This window comes from Malaclemys terrapin, chromosome 11, assembly GCF_027887155.1.
Source record: "Malaclemys terrapin pileata isolate rMalTer1 chromosome 11, rMalTer1.hap1, whole genome shotgun sequence".
Classification (NCBI taxonomy): domain Eukaryota; kingdom Metazoa; phylum Chordata; order Testudines; family Emydidae; genus Malaclemys; species Malaclemys terrapin.
Genome location: NC_071515.1, coordinates 48901138 through 48919536, shown reverse-complemented (window position 1 = coordinate 48919536; position 18399 = coordinate 48901138). Strand labels below are relative to the sequence as shown.

General features: G+C 41.3%; 1 protein-coding gene across 9 annotated transcripts in view; it reads left to right on the top strand.

Annotated features, from left to right (window-relative positions):
- Positions 1-18399, top strand: part of TANC1 (tetratricopeptide repeat, ankyrin repeat and coiled-coil containing 1) — a 227856-nt gene that overhangs the window by 70947 nt on the left and 138510 nt on the right. The window lies entirely within an intron of this gene.

Sequence of the window (18399 nt, the reverse complement as noted above, 5' to 3'; positions counted from 1 at the left end):
GGTGGGGCTGAGGGGTTCGGAGTGCAAGAGGGGGAGTGGGGTGTGGACTCTGGGAGGGAGTTGGGGTGTGGGAGGGGGCTCAGGGTGTGGGGCGGGCTATGGGTGGCGCTTACCTGAGGCAGCTCCTGGAAGCGGCGACATGTCCTCTGGCCCCTGAGTGCAGGGGCAGCCAGGGAGGCTCCGCATGCTACCCTCGCCTGCAGGCACCGCCCCCGCAGCTCCCATTGGCCATGGTTCCCAGCCAGTGGGAGCTGCGGAACCAGCGCTTGGGGCGGGGACAGCACGTGGAGCCTCTCTGACTGCCTCCGTGCCTAGGGGCTGCAAGGATGTGTCGCCACTTCTCGTGAGTCTCTCGGATCCAGAGCAGGCAGGGAGCCTGCCTTAGGCCTGCTGTGCTGCCAATGGGACTTTTAACGGCCCGGTCACTGGTGCTGACTGGAGCTGCTAGGGTCCCTTTTCAACCGGGTATTCTGGTTGAAAACTGGACACCTGGCAACCCTAGGAATCTGAGACTTCTGCAACCTTTGTGATAGACACAGAGCCCTAGCCGTAATATCTTTCAGGAAAAATAAGGTAGGTGACCTACATTTCTAAGCCATGTCTATATGGGGACATTCAGGAAAGTAGTTAATTCCCCGTAAAAAGGTGTGAAGTCAATGTGTGTAAATTGAAGCATGTTAAAGCCCTTTCGGATGCTCATGTTCAGGAATAAAGTGGCTTTAGCTCACTGTAACATCCTCTGGAGAATATAATTTATGCTCATTGACTTTACATTTTTAGTTGATTTGCCTTAACTTTCCTAAGTGTCCTGTGTAGACCAACCCTAAGTTTCATTAAAAAAATACAAAACAGAGAAAACACCCCAAACGAACAATTCTGGCTGCCTTCAGGTCTCAGGAAGAAGAAAAGGGCATCATCTTTGTGGCTTAGCAGATGGTGGGGATAAGCAGGCTTCACTTCAGACTGCAAGCTGCCTGAAAAAGTGTATTACATGCTTCCAAATACCATAGGCCCCTTACTACATGTCTGTCAACCAAAAGAAAAACCCACTATGTTACTAAAACATTATTAAGGTTGCAAAGTCAAGCACTCAAAAGTTAGAAAGTGCCAGAATTAAGGTTGTCTGTGCATTTGTTCCCCTTGTGCATATGCATTATAATACAGTCTTTAATTATATGATCATGTACTACATTTCCCCACATGGACTACTTCCTCATACAGTGAGCAGGATGGACCTGCTCTGGGGATGAATCAGGGTTGTGTACTGAAGATGACACTTGTCTGCAGCACCTCTGCTTCATTTGTTGTAGAAGTTGGAAGGTGTGTAATGAATGAAGCAGAGGACTGCAGGAAGAGAAATGATGGTTTCATGGTTTAAAATAATTGAATGGGGAATTGATCTACCCCTGATTGTGCCACAAAATTCCTATGTGATGCTAAGTAAGACACTTAAATCAAATTTTTCAGGTGGTCACTAATTGTGTGATCCTCATTTTCTAGGTGCTTGACTTCTGATTTGCAGAAGTGCTGTGCAGTCATGACTGCAACTGAAGTTTATAGGAACTATGCTTTATATCTTCAAATTGCTATATAATGCCAAGTATTCTGGAAAAATGACATCCTAGGTGTGTCAAATTGGGCACTCAAAATTACTGTATACTTTGGACCTTAATTTCTCTGTGCCTCACTTTACTATCAGTAAAATAAGAATATTATCCCTTCATCTCACAGGGGTGTTTTAAATAAATTAGTGTGTGTGAAGCATTCAGATACTTTAGTGATGAGAGCCCATAAGGAGATTAAGAATTCTGTCAACAGAGCAGAATTTGAAGTAGCAGGGTGTCCTGTAAATAAGGCATGGGGCCACACGTCGATCAAGAATAAAACAAAATATTGAATACTTACACCGCAAGCGAGCATCATCCATCCTGCACTGTCAATGAGGCAAGGGTGCTGTGGAAAAAAAAATAGTATGTAATCATGTAATTTGACTGTATCATAATGCATATGAACAAGGGGACAAAATTAAAGTGGCATAGACAACCTTAATTCTGGCATTTCCTAACTTTTGAGTGCTTGACTTTGCAACCTTAATATTCTATTCATTTAGCTTTTTGTATGTATTTTCCTAGCTTTTTTTATTATTATTAAAAGAAAACTGGAAAAAACAAGAAATACCATCATGTAGTATAATATGATATAGGTCATCAGAAGGGCTGGAACTTTTAGATCTACTACACTACCACTTGAGCTAATGGAGTAACTTGATAGCAGTAGTAGATTGTTATCCTCTCTGGGTTGGTCCAAAGGGAGAATGGAATATTATGCCAGTGGGTTTCAGACATTTGTTAGTTGCAGAGGAACTATGAAACTTGGGGATCTTGAATTCCATTCTAGACTCTGGAGGTGAATGTGATCTGCTGGTACAGGTCTTCTGCCCATTTACCCCCCGAGCTTGACCCTTTCTGCCATGTCCCCTTCAACTTGTCCCAGTCTTATCTCTTCCCCCCCACCCCTGCTTCTTGTCCCAGTCTTTTTTCTCTATTCCCCAAGCTTCTGATCCCAGTCTCCTTGCTTAGTAAGTCCTAATTTTACCCCTCCAGACTCCATGTCCCAAGCCTAGTCTTCCCCAATTCCCCCCCCTCCATCTCCTTGCCAATTTAGTCTGTTCTCTTTCCTCCCCCTAATTTGTTTCTTTCTCTCTCCATGGTCTCCAGTCACATGCTCCCACACCCAAGTTTCTCATCTCCATTGGTTCCCAGTCCCTGTGTCCCTTCCTGGACTTCTGATCCAGTCTGTTCCCTTGCCTCCCCTGGCTCCTTGTCACAGTCTGTTTGACCAGCCAATCTGTTATCCCCCATACACTAACTACTTGTCCCAATCTTCTTGCCTGGCAACTCCCAATGATCCTCCCTCCCCCGCTCCTCATTTGTTCTCCATGTCCTGCTTCCTGCCCCCAGTTTAACTCCCTGGCTCCCAGATGTAGTTTTCTTGCCATCCTCTAGTCCCAGTTTTTGCTCCTCTCCCTTCTCGTCCTAATCTGCTCTACCCTTCCTGCACAGTGCTCTAGGTCCTATTTTTGTCCCCTCTGCATTTGAGTCAGATGGTTTCATCCTCCGTGCTGCCTGTGTGCGAACATGGAGTTCATAGAGCATCGTAGAGACAGGCTCCCTGCTCTCAGTTCAGTGCCCAAACTCATCCCCACAACTCAAAGCAGCCATTACAGGGAAAGTATGACTTCGCCCCGGTAGCTCTGATCTGGAGGAAGAATGTTGAGTCAATGGCACATGCACAGTCTGGTCACACATAGGAGCTCTGAGGGGAGCATGCTAAGTGAGGATGGTATCTTTCAGAGATTATAGCTGTTAAACTCTAATAAGGCTCTAAACTCTAGCGAGTCTCTACTTTGGCTTAAAACTTGTCCAAATTTGGGCACATTTTCCTTGGGATAGTAAAAGGCCCATCCCTGACAAAAAGGCCACCCCCTGCCAGATTTCAGTGTCTGTGCTCCAAAGCAGGGGGGATCTAGAGTTTGCCATAGAAGTGGTCACCAGAATTTTTTTAATGTTTGAAAAACAATGTATTTTGTTCTTGCCTCTTTCTCAAACCATTTTTGAACCATTTTGGCTGAAATTTTCCAAACAGCCCCCAAACAAACAAAACAATAAATAAAAACCCAACAACAAAAAACCCAGCCTGAGTCAGGCACTTGGCATGCATGATAATGTCACCCCAAATGGTTAAAATTTGGCAAAATTAAAAGCAAGCGACCCAGGCCACCTTTATAGGCAGTACTGCCAGCCCCAGTACAGGCCAGTGCAACATTTACAGTTTTTAATCTAATCAGTGAGCTTTTTTTAGACACATACTTTGCCTAATATGACATTCTCATGGGTGGATGGCATGGTGCATTTTAAATGATGCAATTTAGTTTTGTAGTAAAATGTTGAGGTTCTTAGTACTTTCACCATCTGCTTAACACTTTTTTGTAATAAACAGGAGATATCAGTGAGGTTTTTTTATCAGCTCATCCTACTTGCTCCATCTTTCCTCAGAGGTTTTAATTTTTAACCTGATAAAGCAGTAAGTCTTCCAATGGATCTGTAGCCATTCATTCTTTTTGGCAACACTTCTAAAATGGGTATTTGTTTGTGCAGCCATAGTGATTGCACCAGCTGTATCTAGCAACAGTTCAAGACAGTAGGTGAATAATGAGAAACTTCAGGATAAGTTAATTAGGCAGAATATAATTACGTATATTGTGATTTGGTTAGAACACTCCAATTAATGCCATTGCTCTTGCGAATGGTTTTACATCATCTCTTCAAAGAAGTAGTCATTAAATCACAAGCCTCTGCCCCTTCAACTCCCCAGTGTCATACTGGGGCATTGCTTAAATAGGTAACAATCTTTCTTTTGATTAATATCATTATTTTTCTTATTAGGGACTGTGGCAGTCGATACACTTAAAGTTTAGAACTTCTGCATTGACATAGTACGGTTGTTCAGACTCAACCTGGTGACTTTTTTTTTTAAATCCTTGTGATTTATACAGTTTTCTGTTAGATACCATAAGTGATACAATAAATATAGGCTTATTGTATTCCTTAGATCCACTCATCCGGTTGAGTTGGCTTCTCTTTTACAAGTTCAAGCAGACTGAAGCAACTAGTAGAATTTTCAAAATTTCATGTAACAGCAACTGTGTGTTACAATTCATTCTATTTAATTGTGAGATCTCTGTTTTGTACTGCTTATATTCTCGTATATATTCCTCATTTAAAGTAATATCTAATTACTAGTAGAGGAGCATATTTCTCCTCTACCTATCAAAGCCATTTCATGCGTTTTTTGTCTTGAGTGTCAAAGGAAAGAGGCCAATTATATCATTTAAGTAGGGCTGTCAAGCAATTAAAAGAATTAATTGCTATTAATCCTGCTATTAAAAAAATTAATGGCAATTAATCACGTTTAATTGCACTGTTAAATAATAATACCATTTATTTAAATATTTTGTGGATATTTTCTACATTTTCAAATTTATTGATTTCAGTTACAACACAATTCAGAGTGTACAGTGCTCACTTCATATTTTTTATTACAAATATTTGCACTGTAAAAAACAAAAGAAATAGTATTTTTCAATTCACCTAATACCAATATTGTAGTGCAATATCTTTATCATTAAAGTTGAACTTACAAATGTGGAATTATGTACAAAAAAATAACTGTACTCCAAAACAAAACAATATAAAACTTTAGAGCCTACAAGTCCACTCTGTACTACTTCTTGTTCAGCCAATCGCCCAAACAATTTTGTTTACATTTGCAGGAGATAATTCTGCCCACTTCTATTTTACAATGTCACCTGAAAGTAAGAACAGGCATTCTGGCACTGTTGTAGCCGGCATCAAAAGATATTTACGTGCCATATGCACTAAAGATTCATATATCCCTTCATGCTTCAACCACTATTCCAGAGGACATGTGTCCATGCCGATAACAGGTTCTGCTTGATAACAATCCAAAGTGATGCAGACTGACATACATTCATTGTCATTATCTGAGTCAAATGCCACCAGCAGAAGGTTGATTTTCTTTTTTGGTGGTTTGGTCTGAAGTTTCTGCATCAGAGTGTTGCTCTTTTAACTCTTCTGAAAGCATGTTCCACACTTTCTCCCTCTCAGATTTTGGAAGGCACTTCAGATTCTTAAACCTTAGGTCGAGTGCTGTAGCTATCTTTAGAAATCTCACATTGGTACCTGCTTTGTGTTTTGCCAAATCTGCTGTGAAAGTGTTCTTAAAATGAACAACACGTGCTGGGTCATCATTTGAGACTGCTATAACATGAAATATATGGCAGAATGCTGGTAAAACAGAGCAGGAGACATAGAATTCTCCCCCAAGGAGTTCAGTCACAAATTTAATGAACACATTCTTTTTTAACGAGCATCATCAGCATGGAAGCATGTCCTCTGGAATGTCCTCTGAAGCATGCAAATGTTTAGCATTTCTGGCACATAAATATGCTGTAATGCTGGCTACAAAAGTGCCATGCGAATGCCTGTTCTTACTTTCAGATGACGTAAATTATAAGTGGGCAGCATTATTTCTCGTAAATGTAAACAAAGTTGTTTTTTCTGAGCAATTGGCTGAACAAGAAGTAGGACTGAGTGGACTTGTAGGCCCTAAAGGTTTACATTGTTTTGTTTTGGAGTGCAGTTATGTAACCACCAAAAAAAAAAAAAAAAATCTACATTTGTAAGTTACACTTTCACAATAAAGCACTACAGTACTTGTATAAGGGGAATTGAAAACTACTATTTTTTATCATTTTTACAGTACAAATATTTGTAATAAAAATAATATGAAGAGAGCACTGTACACTTTGTATTCTGTGTTGTAAGAGAAATCAATATATTGAAAACGTGGAAAAACATCCAAAAATATTTAATACATTTCACTTGGTATTCTATTGTTTAAAAGTGCGATTAATTGTGATTAATTTTTTTAATCTCGATTAATTTTTTGAGTTAATCGTTGGAGTTAACTGCGATTGACAGCCCTACATTTAAGTATTCTAAACTTCTGAATTTATCAACCTTATGAATCACCAATCCCTCCCCGCGCGCTTCCCTCCCCCCCCCCCCATATATGCATGCATACACACTACCCTCTTTTTTATTTAGTAAATTATATAAACCTCCACCTCTTCAATTTGGGGTTTTAAGAATAATGAAGTTGTATGGCCAGTCACCTTCATAGGTGATTTTAAAAAACTGATTTAAGAACAAAGCTGTTTCTCTTAGCCTTAAAAGAGACTACTTTAAAAAAAAAAATCATCTTGTGCAATAAATAAATAAGTAAATAAATAAAATCCATCTGGTGGGCAATATATTCTCTGGGAACTAAAGAAAATTCTTGTGATCGTTGTTCAAGTCATGAAATCTACATTCCCCAATGTGGTCTCTTTCTAAGTGACATAATGGTGAGAGCCATGCTGGAATAGAAGAAAAATTTGACAGTTGGATCAAAGACATCAAGAAATGATCCCAGTGCAAGACAAAAGACATCCTGTCAACTTTGTGTGTGGTGGTGGTGCTGCTAACTTGAAGTCAACAGCTAGCTTTGTTTAAATATAGTGGCTTATCGATTCTGTGTTAAGGCCCTGATTGGTGGATTTTCCATCTTCCCTTAAACCAATTTCCATCTCAATATTTTAAAGAAAAGTTAGGCTGTTTGGAATGGAGACTAGACCAGTCTCTGATAAAGGCTGAAGCTTGAGACACATTTCTCCTTTAAGTGGATTAGAAAAAAATATTTTGCTACCTTACCCCATCTGTCTGGGTTGGTGTTTGCAGAATGCAGATTTAATCTCTTTACAAACACAGTGCTACTTCCCTCCTGAAAATTAGTCTTACAAGAAATCAAAGAGCTCTATTTTTATCAGTCCAGTGTTATAGGAGTCATCAGTTGGGCATGCACAAAGCATGCATTGATTTTAGTGAAAATTGGTGTCATTTGTGGGTTTTTTGTTTTTTGCATTTAATTTGTTTCATTGACATTTTATATTTTGTCCAAAGCAACCAAGATGTGCCACAGAAAAGTTATTACAGCGTGTTTTCTAATAAGTTCCACAAATGTATAGAATCTGAGGAAAACAAGAATCAGATTGAAGTTTTTGGCTGTTTGTGAATGGGCATTATAATGTTTATTGGACACGCAGTAAATCTAGTGATTTGAATCTTTTATTTTTTTTACACATGTTCTGTATCTGTAAATCTATCAAAGGTTCTTCTTAGTTTAAGTTTTTACCTTCTTAGTTTTCAGTTTCGCTTACCTTGTTATTTATCATCCTAGTCTCTTTATATAAACATCTTTGACCTAAAGGTATAATATAATATAGAATAAGTATTTGAGTGTGCAGAATCTAATGATTAACGTTTTTACTTTTAATAGTAAGTTCTATTGTGCTTGAAATATTCAAACACCTTTTTGATATATTCTGAAGGATAAATCAGGTAAAAAGTGTGTTTTGTCAAAAAACAATCATTCTTGTGTTGAGCAAATGTTATGTGAGGTTGGAAAGTAGATTTTAATTAAGAAACTTGGACATTGCTCTCATTTTAATACATTTTTTTGGAAAAAAAATTCAGTGACTGTTGTGCTTTTTGGGCATTTGCTTTGGAATCCTTAGTTTTGATTGCTAAAATAATGTCCAGTCATATTGTTTTGCTTTTCCTCCTCCATTTAGGATTATTTTATTCTAGGCCATAAAAAGCTTGACCTACAGTACAGGCACAGCACTTAAATACCAAATACAAATGCACCTAAATTCGCTGACATGAGAATTTTGTTTAATCATTGTAGCTAAATTGCCACTTTCATTTATAATAAAGCAAAACGGAGTTGTTTGGCAAGCAAAAAATTATTTATTAGGCCACCTACTTAGACCTTTAAAAAGAAAAGTTACACCTTTTTGAGAAGACTTCTCTGTAACAGTAAGGATTTGTGTCTCAGCTGAAGCTGTTTATTTAGAATGTGTATTTGACCCTCACCTTCCCTATGTGATCTCTCATTAAACATCAGTGTTTGATTAACAGTTGTAACTAAGCCAACAGTAAGTAGGGCTTCAGATACCCTTTCATCAAATTCAGGGTTTGAAAAATCATTAAATAAAATATGTTTGCATTTTAAAACTAAATACGCAAATCCAGTTTGCTTTTGGTATGTAAGCCCTGTATGATAGGCTTTGAATTTTAAGTGAAAAGGGTCTTTCTTATGCATGAAGTTCTGATACCATTAGTGGAATGTTGAACTTGTGCTGGAATCCTTTCAAGTTTTAGTGTGACTTTTGGTCAGTCTTCTAAAAATGTCTCACAACAGAAGATGCTTTGTTTCATGCTAAAAATATGGAGCTGTTTTTGATTATTCTGCGATGCGTTGCCCATTTTCTGTGGCTGTTGGCTATTATTTAAGAGTTTAGTACAGTGACTTTTTTTGCTGAGCAAGTAGGTATTTTGTGTGGTGAAGCAATTCTTTTTTCCAGAAACTAACTCCAAAGAGATCTTCTAAGTATCAAAACTAGCTTTGATATTTGGGTATTCACAAGCGATAATTATTTCAAATGCCCTAATTTCTATTTCTCACTTTCATTTCTTTTAAAAATAGTTGTCTTTAACAGTAACATTTTGCTAATGCAAAAACCTCAGTTACTGTTAGTGGTTCAGATTTGGGGCTGTTGGAGAAGTAATCCGTGGGCGGGAAGTAGATATTGAGGATGAACAAATGGGTTCAGATAAAAACAGACTGGTACAGATTTTCATCCAGCCATTGAACTTCTTGTTTTAAAGTTTGCCCTGGGTTGGTTCTGATTTAATACATTTTTACTGCAGTCCAGGTACCTAACTCCTGATGAGTCTTCTCCTCACAGGCTAGGTCCTTCCTTTGTCTTGTCCCTCCGTACTTGGTGTGACAGGAAAACACATAGTTGGATGATTTCCCCACCTCACCCCTCAGAGATGTCGCTTAGGTGACAGAAGTTAGTTTTCTTTTCCCAGGGCCAGGGCCTCGGCCTCATGCCTTGGGCAATGACTTCTCATCCAGTTCCCCAGGGTTGATAGTGTTGTCGGTGGGAGTGAGTCTCTGGTTCCCAAGGGTGGGGACCTGATGCTCTGGTGCCTCAAAATCTTTAAAAAAGAACAGGAGTACTTGTGGCACCTTAGAGACTAACAAATTTATTAGAGCATAAGCTTTCGTGGACTACAGCCCACTTCTTCGGATGCCACAAGTACTCCTGTTCTTTTTGCGGATACAGAGTAACACGGCTGCTACTCTGAAACCTGTCAAAATCTTTAGGTAATGCTCTGGAAGCAAATTCTCCTACCCATCCCCTAACCGTGGGTCCAGGGTGAGTCTCTTGGTCCTGGGGACAAAGGCCTGATAGCCTGTCCTCTCCTGTCCCAGGCAACATTCTTACCTGCTTTGAGCTGCCTGGTTTTAATTTTAAAAAGATGAAATCTCTGTAAGAGACAACTGAAGCTTTATCAGCATATAGTGATTAAAAAAATAGGCGTGTAGAGAACAGATGGACCATGCCGCCCTACTCCATATACCAGGGGTTCCCAAACTGGGGGTCAGGACCCCTCAGGGGGTCACAAGGTGGTTATATGGGGCGTTGTGAGCGGTCAGCCTCCATCCCAAACCCCGCTTTGCCTCCAGCATTTATAATGGTGTTAAATATATAAAAAAGTATTTGTAATTTATATGGGGGGTCGCTTTCAGAGGCTTGCTATGTGAAAGGAGTCACCAGTACAAAAGTTTGAGAACCACTGCCATATACTTCACCTGTTCATTCCCATGAAGAAGAAAAATCAGGATGGGGAGGGGGGGGAAATGTGAAGCAAATTGGGTTAAAAAAAAATCATATTTGAACCTTCAGTAATCTTTCTGGCACCTGGAATTTAGAGATTGTGATGGCGCACACTGAGGTTTGAAATAGCATCTGACAGTGGCATGTTATGAGGGAAACCAAATCTTTTTTCTTCAGTACTCAGAGTTCCCCAGTAATCTGTGGAATCTCTTTTCTCCTCTGTGTGTGTACACCCATTAGTGGGAGTTATATAAGTTTTCTTATATATATTATGAAGAGTCTCATTCAGCTGCATGAGACTGTTTTTAGCAAAGTAGAAAGTACTTCAGAATGTTGGATAATCCTGTCTTCTTAGGTAGTATTGATCAATGGTATTGTATGGGCACACAACCTGTTAATTTGTAGGTTTCTGGGAAGTCTCTTCACTGCTCACTTAGAACTTTTACAGAGATGTCATTGAACTGTTGGTGGCAAGAGAATAGGAACCATATGCAAAGAAGGCAAAATGAACTGTTACTGGTTTTTATGATGTTCACAATCATGCTCTCTCCCGCTCTCCCAAATACAATTTTTGTCCTGTCTTAACCAAAACCATATATTAGTACTTCCTTCCAGCTAGCAAAGTAATTACTGTAATGATAATCTGAGAAAGAGAGAGAGCTGTGGAATTTCAGACTATAGTATCTCCTCCGTGGGTTATACTGTAAAATAACTTGAGAAAATATATCTTAAAAAATAGACTACAGTGATTATCTGTGGATATCAAAACTCCAGCAAAAATTGCAGCCAGAGTTCCCTTGTTTCCTAAAGGCCGGGGAAAAGATATAGGTCTTGCATGTGCTGTCAGTAAAGACACAATTGTGAGGTCTAAAGGTCTGGAATAATGACAAAGAGTTCCAGGTTATTTAGGACATTATAAGTCAACATCTTAAAATCAACCCAGAAGCCAATAAATAACCATTGTGGATGATAGAACACAGGTTTAATGTGCTTGTGAAAAGAAATGCCACTTACCATGAAAAAGTACTTGGGCCTGCTAGTGAAGGCAGGGGACTGGACTTAATGACCTTTCTCACACACACACGCACCCACCCACCCCTACCTACCTACCTACCTACCTTTAAAAAAAAGGAGAGGGGGGCCACAGAATTTCTGCTGTTATGGCCCATTTTTACATCCTTTCCATATGGCAAGAAGATTGGTTTTGTTTTTTTTCTTATGTGGCCTGTGAGCCTGTCTCAGTTCAGCATATGTGGCAGCAGGTGTGGCTGATTTTTATTAAATTAATCTTTGGTGTTTGAAACTAATATCTTCTTCTTGAATGTTATAATAATTAGAATTCCAAAGTCTCTTCCACACAATACAGCTTGTATATAGAATGGGGAAAATAAAATTGTTTTTATTATGCTTAATCTTGAAATATATACCAAAAAAGCCTGTAAAGGTTTTCATTCCTGTTATCCTCTGTTTTCAATAGGATTAGATAAAGCATTTAGTTTTAGGTCTGTTAAAATTCAAGTTCTGCATTAAGTATAATAAAAGTCTTACATAATCATTACATTGTAGTCAGTTATCCTCATCTTCTTTTTTTTTTTTTTTTTGGTCTCTTAAAATTGTTAATCTTATTAAACCTTTTAGTTGCATCCCAATATGTCAATAGGATTCGAGTTTAATTTTCAAGCCCTCCCACCTCCCGTTTTTTTTTTTTAAATTGTAGCAGTTTCCATGGTTACTTTGACCACTGAATAGGACCACCTAGTTCCTTGTGATTCATGCCCATGGAACTATGTTGGCCAGAGACACGTTGGCAGTGGAAATGTGTACAAATAAAAGGTTTATAAAATAGAGATTTCACAGGACTACTTGTCTTTGTTTAGTTTGACATTATTAGAAAACTTGTAGACTGTCACCTTCCTGTTATTCCAGGGCTGCTGTGTAGACACTGGGCTGGAGAAGTAAAATATAAAAATATCTAACACTGAAAACATGAAGCTAAAATAATTTGAATTATTTTTAAAATGGTGGGTGAGTAATTGTAGCTTTTAATATGTATCAGTTTATGGCAACTGGTTACATCCTGGGATACAGGTGCAAACTGGTGTTTTGGCAGTGATTATGTATGCATTTCTAAAGTGCTCATCTCTCTAACATGTAGGTGCTTTCTAGAAAGCAGAAAAGTATTCTCTCTCACCTTATGTGGTCATTAATTTTGGATCTGTGCTATCACCAGTCTATACATCCAACTCTGAAAACTGCTAGTGGAGTTGTGAGAAACTAAACCAGGGGTCTCAAACTCCCGGCCATCTGCAGCCCAAGAACCTCCCCAGTGTGGCCCGGGTCTCTCCCTTGGCCCTGCTGTCGCCCCCAGGTGCTCCCACCACCTGTGCGTCACCTGGGGCTCCACCCATCACCGGCAGCGCAGTGGAGCTGAGTGGCTTCCTGCGCGCTCGCTCCAGTGGCTGCCAGCCCCTCCCTGTGTTAATATATGGAGATATTCCTATCTCATAGAACTGGAGGGGACCCTGAAATGTCATTGAGTCCAGCCCCCTGCCTTCACTAGCAGGACCAAGTACTGATTTTGCCCTAGATCCCTAAGTGGCCCCCTCAAGGACTGAACTCACAACCCTGGATTTAGCAGGCTAATGCTCAAACCACTGAGCTATCCCCCCACCGTGGCTCTAGGCAGGGCTGTGACTCCACGCGCTGCCCCCGCCCCGAGCGCCCCTGCGGCCAATGGGAAGCTGCGGGGACAGTGCAGCAGCATGCGGAGGCCCCCGGCCCACCTTGGAATCTCAGATAAGCGCCGCACCCCGATTCCCTTCCAGAGCCTGCACCCTCACCCCCTTCCCATACACTCCTTCCTGCCCCCAACTCCCTTTCAGAGCCTGCACCCCTCCTCTTCCCCACATACCCCCTCCTGCCCCCAAACTCCCTCCCAGAGCCTGCACCCCAATCCCCTACCTCAGACCTCCTCCCCCACCCAAACTCCCTCCCAGAGCCTTAGGCAGGTGGGGGGCGGAGTTTGGGACAGCATGGGTGACATTATTGGCACACTGGGAGGATTTGAGGACTGGCACTTGCCCTAAGGTAAATTGAGTTTGAGACCCCTGAATTAAACAATTTACTGCTTCAAAATAGTGTATTTATTTTTCTGTGGCATTAACACTGTGCATCACTTCAGATCTGACAGTAGTGCCAGTTTATAACAAATATATAAATATAATCAGTGAAACATGTGACATTCACTGAGAATATTGCCTTTATTTGAAACTCTGAAAATGCTAATTACTTTATTTTCTGTAGGCAAATTGCATTCTGAATTACTTTGGTATTTGTTGTACTGCAATTTGGAATACCTAACTTGATTTGCTTCTCTGTATTCCAAATACTTCTCGTGTTGGTGTTTAAAGACCACTAAACTGAATAGTGCTGTCTTTATCCCACCTCGCCCCAGGCAATCTTGAACAATCTGCCCAGCATATTTTTGGTATCTTTTTTTCTTTTGCAAGTGTTTAGCCGTTACAGTTATTGCATACAAACTGGCAAATTGAAGTGGCATTGGTGCCAGGGCACTGTGACTCTGTGTTGTTCCACAAGGAAACCGCTTTAAGATGGTATGTAGATTGGCATGGGGCAATTGTTTAAGAACAAACAAACAGCTAGAATGCATTGTATATGACGTTTGGTAGAAATGAATAAGATGCCTCAGAACTGATTCTTATAGCTATTTTAACTTTCACTGTCGTCAAAATTGGTTAATGGGGTGCTAGCAGATAGTAGCCAACCTGGAAGCAGGATTTTCACACCCAGTTCTTTGTCTTTCTCCCCTTTGGCTTCAACTATGCCAATTATTTGAAAATACTACATGAAAGTTTTAACTTTCCTGAAACTAACCATTCCACAGGTCCAGTCCCTGCTTGTACTGTTTGAAGGGCCTTACAGGGGGTACAAGGCATTCAGAAATGTCATTTCCCCAGTGAATTAGAGGCCCTTACAAGCCTCCCTCACCTCAGGGGAACTTTGGATGTGTTCTAGCCAAGCCATGTCTATGTCCCAGGGCAGAGTTCAGGAGGCCTCAAGTGATGAGATCTGTTGGGCTGCCTTCTCTGCTAGGTTCATACCCTTTTGAGAAACTTCTAGCTGAATTGCTTGCATTAAGTAATGCAGCATTTCATCAGTGGGTTGGAGGGGTCCTTCAGGAGCAGCCAGAGGGCTGATTCTTTCCTGGGGTGTCTTGCTCCCCTCTGACTGTGCTCCTTCCCCATTGTTCCTAATGGTCTCCCCTTTTAGCTTAGCCTGTCTTTGTACCCAGGAGGGAAAACAGCCCTTGAGAAACTAACACTTGCTAGTCAGACCCATTCATCCATAGTGGTGGCAGTGGCATAGAGTGAGGTAAGAGGAAATTAGTTTGTTTTCCTATCCCCCCCCCCAAAAAATGTAACTCTTATTTCATTATGGCAACAATGCACTCAGTGTCATAGTGAGCAACGATCTATGAATGAACATAAGTGAGAGCTTGCTCTCAAGTTGAGAGAGCTGGAGTGTGGGTAGAAGGGTTTCTGTGTTTTAATTTTGTGTTGCTCTTGAAATCCAAGTAATGGAAATCTGGTCTGTGCTGCTATCCCAACAGACATGATCATAGGTGTAATCAAAATAAATATCAGCAGCATGCTGATATAATAAAAATTGCTGAGACAGAATGGTCTATGTACAAATGTTAAAAATTCTTGTAAAGTTACTGTTGTAGCCAAATTTATTTATCACGTAATTTCATTGAAGATAGTCCTAGTTTCACTCCTCTGAATTTGGCCCTATTGCACTAGTTTTCATTTAACAGCCTAATCTTTCAAAGAGTTAGCAGCAAAGGCAGACTAAAATAATTGCTGTTTTTATATTTAAAAAAAGTGTGAATATAAAACACTGCTAATTTATTTCACAGCAATAAAATAGAAAAAATGTGTGATCAAATGTTTTCCTGTTTTTTTTTATTTTTATTTTCTACAAGAGAAAAAACTCTTTTTGTTCCTTTTTCTGTAAGTTGTTTTTTTTTTTTTTTTTTTTTTTTTTGCACTCTGTCACCCCCATCACAGCTGGAATGCTTGCACAATTTCCAAATTGCAGCCTCTGTAACATGTCTAGTGAAAACCTTAGCAGCAATGTCAATATTTTCAAATTGCAGTTAGCTATATTTGCATTTTGCTTGCTTGCTCGCTCACTTTTTTCCTTTATCCAAAGACATAAATGGAATGTGAGCCCCTGCTTCTCTGTGTATCCTACATACACCTAGTCCAAGAAACCACTAATTTTATATTCACTGGTTTTGTCTTTAAGGTTATAAATGAGCCTGTCACATCTAATCGTAATCTGTATTTAGAGTACCAGTCGCCAAGGTTGACGTGCAATAGGTGCAGAGTTGATACTAAAAGTGTGGGTTGGATTTTCAAAAGTGCTTAAGGGAGTTAGCTGCCTAGCTTCCATTGAAAGTCAATGGAAATTAATTGCCTAGTTCCTTTAGGTGCTTTTGAAAATCTCACCCCGTGAAGTTATAAATCTGTAAATTAAAATCACTAGTGTTTTGTTTCATTATTTCTTTGGAAATATCTTTTTTACACACAGTGTGTTGCAACTTGCTACACACTGAAGTGTCTCTTCTAGGGGGTTTTGAGCCAGTAGAGAAGCTTCAACAATAGTCACGAAAGGCACTTTAGATAAATGTAATTGTATATTTTCCTTAGTTTTTTTACAATTTCTATTCTTCATTGTGATTGAACTAAAACTCAATCCCTAAAAAGTGTACCCTACCACCAAGCAGTTCTAGCTTTGTTGGGGCTGAAAATTAAGAGAGAGGAGCTGAAGATAAACTCAGCATTAGGAAGGTGGTATGTTAGCCTGCTATTGTGTTTTAGGACTTACAACTCAGTGAGAGAACTTTGAAATCCAGAGTGAAGTTCTTGCAATTCATTCATCCTACAAAGAGAAAGCATATCTCACTGTATAATTCCTAGAGGTAAAGTTTGAGACTATGGTAAGATCTGTATGAACCAGACTTCCTGAGATGCACTCATTTTTGGAAATAGGAAACCACTGTGGATTTAGAACTTTTTGCCTGTTAAATGATTGTGCTGAAGAGCAGTTATCTTTAACTTCCATGTGTGCTGTTTCAAAGCTTGCTAGTTGACAAAAAATCCCATTTTTTCCCCTCCAAATCTAGGAAGATTACATACTCTCTGCAATTTTGTAATTAAAAATGGTCAGAAGTTTTCTTATGGTACAGTTTGGAAATACAAGAAGATGCTTTAAAGATAGTATTAATAGACTGTATCTGATGGAAAGTGCTGAGTAGGGTTACCATACAACCGGATTTCCCCGGACATATCCGGCTTTTTGGTTGTTAAATGGCCATCTGGGAGGAATTTTTAAATATCTAAAAAAGTCCAGGTTTTTCGATATTTAAAAATCCCTCCCGGCTGGCCGGCATATGGACGTGTGGTAACCCTGCCGGAGCAAGCCTCTGAGCGCCCGTCCCAGGGACTGCAGGGCTCGGAGAGGTTCTTCGCCGAGGCGCCGCTAGGGGTTCTTTAGAGCTCGGCGCCACGTTCACAGCTCGGCGCTCCTTGAGCCCGGCCCCATCCAGGGCCCCCCCCGGCCACAGCCCCGGGTGGCGAGTGCCAAGGCCCTGAGGCGCTGCCCTGCCCGAGCTGCAGCCGTGCCGGGGAGCGTCCGAGGGCTGCAGCCAGCGCTGGAGCTGCCGGAGGATGAGTTGGAGCCGGCCCCGCACCAGCGGGCTGAGTGGGGAGTTGTCCTGGGAGAAGTTTCCCTGGGCACCCAAGTCCATAACCTCCCTCCGTGTGGTGCCCAAGCCCGTAACCTCCCTCCCTGTGGTGCCGCCAGCATGGGTGCCCTTGGGCTCCCGGCTTTCTGCCGGCCAGAGCGGAGCCTGCAGGGAAACTTCTCCCGGGACAACTCCCCGCTCAGCCTGCTGGTGCGGGGCGGTCTCCAACTCATCCTCCGGCAGCTCCAGCGCTGCCTGCAGCCCTTGGACGCTCTCCGGCACGGCTGCAGATTGGGCAGGGCAGCGCGTCAGGGCCGAGCCCTCACAAAGGAGGCTGCCTGGCAAGGGGGGGAGCACGGGGATTTCCTCCCCTCCCCTCCAGCTGCCGCTTCGCGCCCGCCAAGGCTACGAGCGGGACAAGGGAGCCTCCTGCAGTCACAGCAGGAGGGAGGGAGATTCCGGGAGTGGCGGACCCTGCAGCTCCTAGGGCCAGGTGCAGCTCTCCAGTTGGAGCGGGAGGGGTTGCACCCGTGACTTCAGGCGGGGTTGGGGCTTCCACTCCCTGGTACCCCACACAAGTCAAGAGCAACTCTCCCCTCCCCCCTTCAGTGAAGCAAGGGCAGGGGATAAATTTAAAACTGGATCCTGCCACATCTTGTGTGGTGTGGGACCAACCCTCTTCCCCTCCGCTGTCTGGACAGAGAACATGGTGGGGGCAGTTAGGGGCAGGGGTACCAGGAGGGGGCAGTCAGGGGACAAGGAGCAGGGCGGGGAGAGGGTGTTGGGAGTTCTGAGGGGATAAGTCAGGGGGCGGGAAGTGGGAGGGAGTGGATGAGGGTGGGGGTAGGGTAGGGCTCCCCCCATCCTCTTTTTTTTTTTTTTTTTTTTTTTTATTGTTGAAATATGGTAACCCTAGTGCTGAGGAACAGCTGTTAAAAAGGTTGTAGGTCTTGATGGCTACAAAATGAACAGGAAACTTGACCAAACAAGATCTGAATCTAATTGAAGTATTACCTTATTGTAAGTAAATAAACTTGATATGAGGAATTGGTCATTCAAAAGAAGCGTCTGTTTTCTGTATAACTCGAATTTATCAGGTTCTTTTATGGCAACCATCCTTGTGATATCAATGTGCCTTGACTGTGGTAGCAGAGCATATAGGCTAAACTTTACTCTGGACTTTACTTTCTCTCTCATTTGTCAGGATATATATAATATTTTTGCTTTACTTTTTATTTTTGTGAGACTGGTTCAC